This window comes from Lactuca saligna, chromosome 3, assembly GCF_052625555.1.
Source record: "Lactuca saligna cultivar CGN05327 chromosome 3, ASM5262555v1, whole genome shotgun sequence".
NCBI lineage: Eukaryota > Viridiplantae > Streptophyta > Magnoliopsida > Asterales > Asteraceae > Lactuca > Lactuca saligna.
Window position 1 is genome coordinate 168,335,224 of NC_136419.1, and position 10,939 is coordinate 168,346,162.

Below are 10,939 nucleotides of genomic sequence, written 5' to 3' on the forward strand. Positions count from 1 at the left end.
CTTAATCCACCAATCTTTGGAATCCATAGCTGATTCTTAAACACTTTTAATCCTCGTGGATCATCAAGTAAAACATCAGCATAATGTACCATTCCTTCCTTCTTCATATTTTCTAGCTTTAAGGCTTCAACTTGCCACTTCTCTATTTCATCAAGAATAGTGAACTTCATCGTAATGTGAGTAATAGTATAACACATACTATTACGATAAACTTTCCTGCTAAGTGCATCTGCAACTACATTAGCCTTTCCAGGATGGTACAGGATTTTGCAATCATAGTCCCTGATCAGCTCCATGGCTCATTGTTGTCTCATATTCAGAGTTTGCCGACTGAATATATACTTGATACTCATGTGGTCGGTAAACAATTGGCATTTCATACCAAAAAGGTAATGTCTCCAAAGTTTTAGGGCAAATACTACTGCAACGAGTTTAAGATCATGGGTGGGATAATTCTTTTCATCATCTTTCAGTTGTCTTGAGGCGTAGGCTATCACTTTACCACGCTGCATCAACACACAACCGAGTCCTAATCTTGAAACATCGCTATACACGGAGAAATCATCATCACCTTCTAGGAGTGATAAGATGGGAGCATGAGTCAGAAGATCTTTTAGAGTTGAGAAAGCTTTTTCTTGAGCTTCAACCCATTCGAACTTCACTTCCTTCCGTGTAAGACTTGTGAGAGGTACAACTATATGAGAAAAGTCTTTAATGAATCTCCGGTAATATCCCGCGAGACATAAGAAACTTCAAATTTCGGAAGCATTATGGAGCACATCCCAATTTTGAATGGCTTCGATTTTGATGGGATCTACAGATACACCGTCACTAGAAATAATATGGCTGAGAAATTGAACTTGACGAAGCCAAAATTCACATTTCGAGAATTTAGCATAAAGTTTCTCCTTTCGAAGAAGTTCTAAGATTTCACGAATATGAACGGCATGATCGGCTTCAGACTTGGAATATATTAGAATATCGTCAATGAATACGATGACAGACTTATCGAGCATTGGGCGACATACTCGATTCATCATATCCATGAATACGGCAGGAGCATTTATCAAACCGAATGGCATGACAAGGAATTCGAAATGCCCATAACGAGCACGGAAAGCAGTCTTCGGTGCATCTTGCTGTTGTACTTTCAACTGATGATAGCCAGATCTCAAATCAATATTTGAGAAATAGCTAACACCCTGAAGTTGATCGAATAAATCGTTGATGCGAGGTAGTGGGTACTTGTTCTTGATAGTCACTTTATTTAGCTCACGATAATCAATGCACATTCGCATCGATCCGTCCTTCTTCTTGACAAACAATACTGGAGCACCCCAGGGAGAGGTACTCGATCGAATAAAGACTTTTTCAAGTAATTCCTGCAGTTGGATCATCATTTCTTTCATTTCGGCTGGCGCAAGATGATAAGGAGTCTTTGCAATCGGAGCTGCACCGGGCACAAGGTCAATTCGGAATTCTACCTGTCTGTCCGGAGGAAGTCCAGGCAGATCATTAGGGAAAACATCGGGATATTCATGAACAATGGGAATATCATTTACAGTTTTATTCTCCTTTCTTGAGATGTCAACTGTATATGCCAGATAGATACGACAACCTTTCGATATGAATTTACGAGCTTTGAGGAAAGAGATTATTTTTAAGATCCTTTGTTCACCGTAGACATGAATAGGATCTTCCCCTTCAATAGGAATGTGTACCATCTTTTCGTAACACAAGAGTTATACATGGTTCTTTGACAACCAATCAATGCCGAGAATAATATCGAAATTGGGCAAGGAGATAAGGATTAGGTTAGTAAGAAAATTATAGCCTTCAACTTCTATGATACAATCCCCATAGATTTTATCAGCAAGTAATGATATACTTCTTGCAGTATCTACGTGAAATGGTTGCGCGAGTGCATAGCAAATAGTTTGAAAAGAATGCGCAAATTCATAAGATACGAAAGAATCCGAGGCACCAGAATCAAATAAGATGTGAGCAGGTCTAGAGTTGACAAGAAATGTACCCGTCACCACATTCGGGTCCTCACGTGGTTCCTCTACGGTAATCTGGAATGCACAACCCTTAGTTTTTGGCACCTCCTCCTTTTTAGCTGGAGTACTCTTCGGTTGTTGGACAGGGACTTGACTTCTCGCCCGTTGTTGAACAGAAGCTTGACTTCCCGTCACTTGGCTGGTAAGAGTAGGGAAAAACGCTTCTTGTGGCCAGTAATACCACATGCATAACAAGTCACATCCTTCCTTGGGCAAGTTGCCTTTATATGACCTGTTTCTCCACACCCATAACAAACAATGGATTCCTTGTCTATTTTGTATTGACCCAGATGATTACTTCCACAAACGCGACATGAAGGCGATTGAATAGAAAAAGATTGTGACCTACTGCTGCCACGAAAAGCACTTTGAGATTGTGCTTACTTGCTAGGATCAGTTCGAATAGATTGAGCTAGTGGAACAGTGGAAGCAGGAGTAGTTCTTTCAGTACGTGGATGCTTTGGAACAGTAAGAGTGGCACCACGTATCTCTAAGTCACGCTCACGTCTTCGAGCATACTCAACGACTTTATCGAATGACAGAACATCCCGATTGACAACAAAATTATGGATTTCGTGTTGTAGTCCCTCCATGAATAACTGAATTTTCTCGTCTTTAGTTGGAATATACTTCGTAGAAAACCTTGCTCTTTGATTAAACTGAGTTTCATACTCATTCACAGTCATTCTTCCTTGTTTAAGCCAGAGGAATTCCTTCTCCAGTATTCTCCTCATATCTAGAGGACAATACTTCTCTAGCACACGAGTCTTGAAAAACTCCCAGGATAAGTTCTCCTGGTCACATCCATCGAGAGCTTCATATGTTGCTTCCTACCAGACTAAGGCTTCTCCAATGAGAAACACGAAATACTTTCTCAGTGTTCTGAATCCAAGTTAGAACAATTATAGGATTAAGGACACCAAAAAACTCTGTAGCACCACTACTCTTGAAATCTTTGAACGAGGGACGCTTCACCTTTCCGCTTGAAGATTCTCCAGTGACTTTCTCTTTTCCTTTATCATCATTCTTTTTGTGTTCTTCGAGAGTCTGTCGAATAACACCGATAAGTTTACCTATGAGTCGCTCCTCACGAGGAGATACTGGATTATTCACTTCCTCGGGTTGAGGATCTCCACCAACCTTAGGGGTATGGCTACTTACTTGTTCAGCCATCAATCTGAAATACTGAGTAAGATAGTATTTTAGAATATTAGGTTTTACTATTACCTAATAAATTTACTTATATATTTCCTATGGTTTATATCCCTATACTTACAATGATTAAGTTCATATATTGAACTTCCTATAGTTTAAGTCTAAATACCAATCCATGGAATTTAGTTCGCTTAAACTACTGCTCTGATACCATGGTTGAAAGACCCCAACTTTGGTATTTTTTGAAAGACCCAAACTTTCATACTTCATAATATCATTACTCCAAACATGCTATTTTCATATTCATAAAAGCAATATTTTACATTGAAAAAGGGAATTACAAACTATTAGATACAAACCGTCTATTACAAAGAGTTATATATATATATATATATATATATATATATATATATATATATATATATATATATATATATATATATATATATTACATAACTACCCAGGATATTGTAATTTATACAAACAAAAAATGTAGTACAAAAGTACTATTACAAACTATTCTAAATCTTTCAATAGTATGTGAGCATACTAGTTACTTATCACCTGCAATTGTTAAACATTGATAGGGTAAGCGGTGACGCTTAGTGAGTTCAATAATGTATACAATATAACGTTATGCCATATATATACTTCAATGTGGCAAAAGCAAAGCGGAACAACAAGATGTATGTGAGATCATGTGACAAGCGTTCATATCAATCAAAGACTTTATTCAAAGATATACTTTTCAATTCTTGATATGCATCAATAAGACTTTGGCCCAAATGGCATAGAAGACATGCAATTTCTGATTATCATCTTGTTAGATTTCAGGCTTATAGTCCTGTCTAACCCTTTGCCAATGCCATAGAATAGAAATTATTCTCTTACGGAGACATGCTCTACATGGCCAGAGGCTACGTACCAGTACCAATGTGAATCTAAGTCCTTTCACTAATCACATGGTCAAAGGTATTACAATTGCTATAAACATAGCGAATAAAATAACACGGGAAAATAACTCAGAATAATAACACTGAAAAGCACATAACATATATAACACATAACATACAATTGTTCCTAAATATTGAACTCACCTTAAGTTAACCGGGGGTTAAAATAGTAATTTGGACAACACTTCGGCTTTAAATATGTCTTTCTGATGTTGAAAACCGGGAGCTTAATTGAAAACCGGGCTCTGCGAAGGTAGGGCTTCAAAACCGAAAAGATAAAATTTTCGGGCTTCTCATGGGTCTCGGGATGTGTTTCGGGTGCTAAAATTCATACCGGGGCTTCGGGGAAAATCAAAATAGTGAATATATGGAATTAGGGTGAAAAAGTGTCAAAATTCTAATTTTAGCCGGGAGGGTTCGCAGCCTCTATTTATAGGGTGAGAGGCTCGGATCCGAGGGCTGAGAAGGCTGCACACAATAGTAGATGCGAGGGTCGGCCGAGAAGGGTGACTCAGCGAAGACACGCGGCAGCTGCGCAGGGCTCCAGCGAGGCTTGGACGGAAGCGGTGACGAAGCAGCTTGTTGGCTCGGCTCGCATGTATGCACGCGTCAGATAGCGAAGTTACACGTGTCGGATTCGGATTGGATCGGTGCTTCGATCCATTTGGAATGCGACAAGAGCACAAGGCGCGTTGGCAATTCGGTTTGGGCCACATCTCCGGTGACCTTGCTGCTTCGTGCGAGGTACTGTTCATGCGAAATTCTCGGATTTTGAGCCCTGAACTTCTAAAATCCATAACTTTTGCATATGAACTCCGTTTTTGACGTTCTTTATATGCACGCATAGCTAAAATTAAGATCCACAACTTTCATTTAGACTTCGTCAGCTAATGTTGATTTATTTTTAATATTATTTTTTTAACAGACAGGGATAGAAAAATCCGTTAAAAATTCATAGCTTCTTCATCCGACATCAATTTTCGTCAGACTTTTTACCGTTGTACTACAAATGACGAGACCTTCGATTCTCGTTTAGGATGTATCGGTCAAATATCGCTCGATCTAAAATTCGAGTTTTTAGCTGTCTACTGCTAAGTTGAAACTTCGAAAAATTATAACTTCCTCATACAAAGTTAGATTTTGGCGTTCTTTTTATCGAATTTCTCGGTTTAACGAATACTACGACTTTCATTTAGATTACTAAGGCTAAAAATTAGTTATCAAAAACTCACTTTTTTACGTCATTTGGTGCCGTGCCGGTTTTGTCGCGGATCTTCGGGTGATCATAACTTCTTCGTTTTAACTCGGATTTCGACGAGGTTTTTGCCTACAAGTTTCTAACGAGATTCTATAAAACATCAAATAATAAAATTTTACTTATTTAAAATTTTAGTTTTTCGCTAAATTTCACTATTTGGCTTTTAATTGGAATCTCATAAGACTTCCAATATTTTTAGAGTGATTCTAAACATAGTTTTACTTCATTTCTAGTAAAAACCATTTTTTAGAACTCGACACTCAATTTCACATAGTATTTCACAATTTTATTTATTATAAAACACGATATCAAAACGTGTATGTTATAGGAAATCCAAAAGACAGCGTTCAAGATTCGTTCCGGGCATTACGAGTTCGTTGTTATGCCTTTCGGGCTCAATAATGTGCCGACGGTGTTCATGGATCTCATGAACAGAGTATGTAGGCCGAAGTTAGATCGCTCGGTGATCGTGTTCATTGATGACATATTGGTGTATTCGAGATCCAGAGAACAGCATGAGGAACATTTGAGAGAAATCCTCGGAGTTTTGAGATCGGAGAGGCTTTATGCCAAATTCTCCAAGTGTGATTTTTGGTTACGAGAGGTCCAGTTCCTAGGGCATCTCGTTAACCAGAAAGGGATATTGGTCGATCCGGCCAAGATTGAGGCGGTGACGAGTTGGGAGGTGTCGAGGTCACCTACAGAGATCAGGAGTTTCCTAGGATAGGCAGGCTATTATCGGAGATTTATTAGGGATTTCTCCAAGATCGCCGTGTCACTCACCAAGTTGACCCGAAAGGGTGTTGCTTTCTCATGGGGCCCAGAGTAGCAGGCCTCCTTCGAGACACTTCGCCAAAGGTTATGCGAAGCCCCGATGTTAGCCCTTCCGGAGGGAATGGAGGAGTTTGTGGTATATTGTGATGCATCGATATCAGGATTCACTACAAGAAAAATCCTAAATAGCCACGGAAAGTTGCTACGGAATCAAAATATGTTACTACTTTACTATGAAATATGCTACAGAACGACTTGTAGCTATTTTGCTACAGAAATTGTTACAGAATTGCATTATGTAGCTAAATCTTAAATAGCTACCTAAAGTTGTTACGAAATCAAAATTCATAGTTATTTTACTATGAAATATGCTACAAAACGGTTGGTTGTAACTAATTTGCTACGGAAATGACTACGAAATTGCATTCCGTAGCTACATCTTGAATAGTTGTTACGGAATTAAAATCTGTAGCTAGTTTACTACAAATAGTGCTACAAATTTTTTGGGTGTAGCTGGTTCTCTATGGAACTTGTTACAGAATCCATGTATGTAGCTAGTTGGCTACATACTTGGCTACGAAATAGAAATATGTTGCTAGTTAGCTATAGAATTGAGATTCGTAGCTATTTTGCTAGGGAAATTTATTACAGAATAAAAATGTGTAGCTAATTTGCTATGTACCTTGTTACGATAAGGTGAATTTCAAAATAGCTACAAAGTCAAACTCTGTAGGTATTTGCCAACGAAAAATTCCGTAGCCAAGTTAGTAGTTACGAAATATGTGTTCGTAGCAAAATATAGAAGATTATTGAAAAAAATAATATTAAAAATAAACAATTACCTTTGAAAACTCAACTACAAAAATAAAATATTATTTTTAATTGTTTTGAAAACTCAACAACAAAAATAAAACAATTACCCTTAGCTTTGTATCACCAGTTTCTAAAACTACTCGCCAAATTACCTTCTCGCCCTTCCTCTATATCTACAAAAAAGACATACATTAACTTAATATATAAACACATTCTACTGTTTTGTATTTAATAGACAAATGCATGATGAGAGATTAAAACAAAGGGGTGAATAGAAATTCACTGGTCATCTTATAAAAATTAATCTGGTCTTGCTTAAATCTCAAATTAATTTGGTTATGATCACATTTCATTTGTTTTCTATGAGAATTATCAACACAGAGGAGCATAAAGAATTCAATGGGTATTTGTTCAAAGTAATTGATTACATGCAACATATTAGTCACTGGGAAAGGTCAACATTGACCTTTAAAGAATTATAGGTTTTGTACAATTATCTAAAGAAGTCAAAAATTTGACTTTAAAGAAGACACAAATTTATATTAGCAGCATATTATATAGTATGGAAATTATATATTCGATACGAAGGAAAACTCTTTATTTCTTATTTTAATTCCATTAAGAAAGCATATATTTCCATACATTGATTTGAGCATGTTATGATAAAATAATTAGTGAAACAATATATATATATATATATATATATATATATATATATATATATATATATATATATATATATATATATATATATATATATATATATATATATATATTTGCAATTATTCTTATTGTTTTAGCTCTGTTCATTTATATTAACAAAATAAGAAGGGGCAAAAAGTCCAATACATATAAGCTTGACAATTTAGTCATTCGGAACAATTTTTCTTCATCTTGTACATTTTAGCTCTTCCTTTTCTCCGACTCACCCACACGCCACTCGATGACTAAATTGTTCTCTTCATATCTCCACAACTGTGTTAACGACTGATTCGCGGCGAAGATCAATCAACGATGAACGACTCAGCTGATATCTTCATCTCTCTACGACTGCGAAGATCATTGAACATCTAATTCCCGGTGAAGATCAACTAATGGAAAATGATAAATGCTCTCTTCATCTCTCTGCGACTGTACGAAGATAACTGAACATCTCGATCTATACGCCAGCTTATAGCTTATAGGTATGTGCTTCCCTTATTTCTGTGTAACTTGTAACTATGCCCTAACATTTAGTCGTAATGTCATTGCAAACATCACCACCACAACCGATGGAAGTTTAATTTGGATATGTTGTTGTTTGTGTGCTTTGATGGTGAAACTTTAATTTATAACGAGATTTACAAATTCATAAACCCTAATTTGAAGATGTGGAATGATTGAGTGAATGAAAAAATGACATTTGATGGATAACAATGAGTTTACTTATTACCTTGGGGGCATTGGACAACAATACTGATCAAATTTTCAATATCGAGATGTTTGTCAATTGAATGATGTTGTAAACTGTGTTGAGTCCATGTTGTGTTGATACTATCCTTTCCATTGTTGTTTGTTCACACGTTGTACACATTACAAATTTGGTTTTCTTGCTAAAATTGTGTATTGATTGCATAGGTAGTTGGAGTTGCTTATATATAGAGTTTTTAACGTGTTTAGCTTTTCTCTAATTCATATGTTTATGAGCTCTCATTACAAAAGTTTACACAAATACCTTGTAGTTCACAATTTTCCATGTGCTTAGCTTTTTTCTTCTTACTGTTTTGAATGTTAATAGCTCCAAAGTTATTAAATTTATTCAAATTGATAGAATTTGGTTCCTGTCATCTGATATGCCTTCATCTTTGTCATTAATTTGATTTATATAATATTCTACAATATTATATGGGATTTTATTTGTAACCGTTACATGTTCTAATTTCTAAAATGTGATTTTCCTAATCCTAACCCAAACCCCAACCCAACCACATCCTAGACTCTGTGTTTCTAGATTTGATTAACTTGTAACTATTCATTACTTTCAGATCTGTGATTAGATTAAATTTGTGTGATTTTTCTTTCAGTTTCATTGTTAGTGATCTTCAAGTTATTTAATCAAAAAACTTGCTTTTCTTCGGTTCTCATAAATGTTCACTAACTGTAAACAATGTTTTCATTTTCCTTTATGTTTTGCAGATGATTATGCCACTACAGCTCATGTAATGAGGTTATTACTAAAGTTTGGTAAGAACAATAAAAACATATTTGGTTTTCACTGTACTAGCAATGTAGTTACAGTTTTCAACATATTATAACATCTTTTAACCCTAAACAATGACATGGCATAGTTATTAAATATTATTTATGTTATGGTAAAACGATGACATGGCAGCCCATGGTTCCAAATTTGTAGGTTTTTGCTCTCTTAAAGTATTTTTGTTTGTAACAGAAAAAGAAGAAAACCAAGAAAAATGTTGAGAAGTACTAGGAGTGGGATGTCACTAACGAGACACAACCTATATGTGTAATTTTTAAATCTTTATCTAAAGTTTATGTTGTTAAAATAATATTCAAGTTTGGTAGATATGTGTATTGTTTATCATCTTAGGAACCCTAAGGAAGTTTGATGAGTACTTAGAATATTTAGCGTCTTCACACTTCACAAAAGAGGTGAAAATTGCAATATTTTGTTGTCCATTTGTATACAAGCATCAATTTTTTTATATTATATGTAAATAATATTTTACAAATTAAAGAGAGAGGTTAAGTTCAGATCCATTTTGTATGTGTGCACTTGTGATTCCTATGGTGAAAGAAGACATTGCCAATCCAAAAAACCAAGAGTATAAGACTATGTCAAACGTGTCTTCATTCCATATGACTTCGATGGAAAATTGGTAAGATTAATAGCAATGTACATTCATGGAACAAAAATGATTTTTTTTAAAAATACTTTAACCGTTTTCTTTTTCTTTTTATATTTTCTTTAGCTTCCATGATACCTAAGTTTTGTGACACGTGTTCTCGACAGAACACTCCAATGATCTTCCCTTGAATGTATCACGTGAAATCCCCCAAGAAAGTTGTATGTGTTGTACGTGCATTTATATTTTCATTTATTTGTTAAAATTATTAAGTATAATTACAAAAATGGTCATTGTATTTATAACATTTACGGTTTTTAGTCCAAAATTAGAGTGCTTTCAGTTTTGGTATTTATTCACATACAACCGATTAATTTTTAATCAAGTTGATGGTAAATTTGGTTTTTGTAGATTTTACATTTTGGTTGAGCATTTGTGGCTGTTTATGTGTTCGTGGTGGTTCAAGTGTGTGACTTTATTTGTAATTTCAGTTTTGATGGTAGGTAACCTTGTAGAAGAATTTTTTTATGATGTAATATATGTATAAAAATTGATGTAACTATTAAATTTATATTTATTATATTTTTATATATTTTTATGAAAATTATATTTGGAAAATTTGATTTTATTGAATATTTTTACCATGCTGATTTGCTCTGGTACCTATTGTTGTGGAATAAATGGCTACGAAAATAATAGGTATCAAATTTGCTATGAGATAAATACCTACGAAATTTTTTACGGAACAATTAGCTACGAAACAAAGAGCTATGGAATTTGCTACGCAACATGTAGCTACAAAATTTGCTACAGGCCAAACAACTACGGAATTTGTTACATAACAAGTAGCTACAGAATTTGCTACGGAACAATTAGCTACGGAACTTACTATGGAATAATTAGCTACAAAATTTGCTACAAAACAAACAACTACGGAGTTTGTTACGTAACTTTTAGCTACATAATTTGTTACGGAACAAACAACTAGGGAATTTGCTACATAACAATCAGTTACGGAATTTACTATGGAACAAACGGCTACAAAATTCACTACGAAACCCATTGTTACAAAATTATTATGGA

At 35.1% G+C, this 10,939-nt stretch overlaps 1 long non-coding RNA gene across 2 annotated transcripts; it reads left to right on the top strand.

Annotated features, from left to right (window-relative positions):
- Positions 1 to 7,881: 7,881 nt before the first annotated feature.
- On the top strand, positions 7,882 to 10,410 carry LOC145037449 (uncharacterized). 2 transcript variants are annotated; one of them, XR_013678860.1, is made up of 5 exons: positions 7,882 to 8,197; positions 9,189 to 9,236; positions 9,442 to 9,889; positions 9,983 to 10,086; positions 10,268 to 10,410. It is a non-coding gene; the product is annotated as an uncharacterized LOC145037449 (long non-coding RNA). The 2 variants fall into 2 exon arrangements; XR_013678861.1 differs by having other exon boundaries at positions 9,983 to 10,077.
- The last annotated feature ends 529 nt before the right edge of the window (positions 10,411 to 10,939 follow it).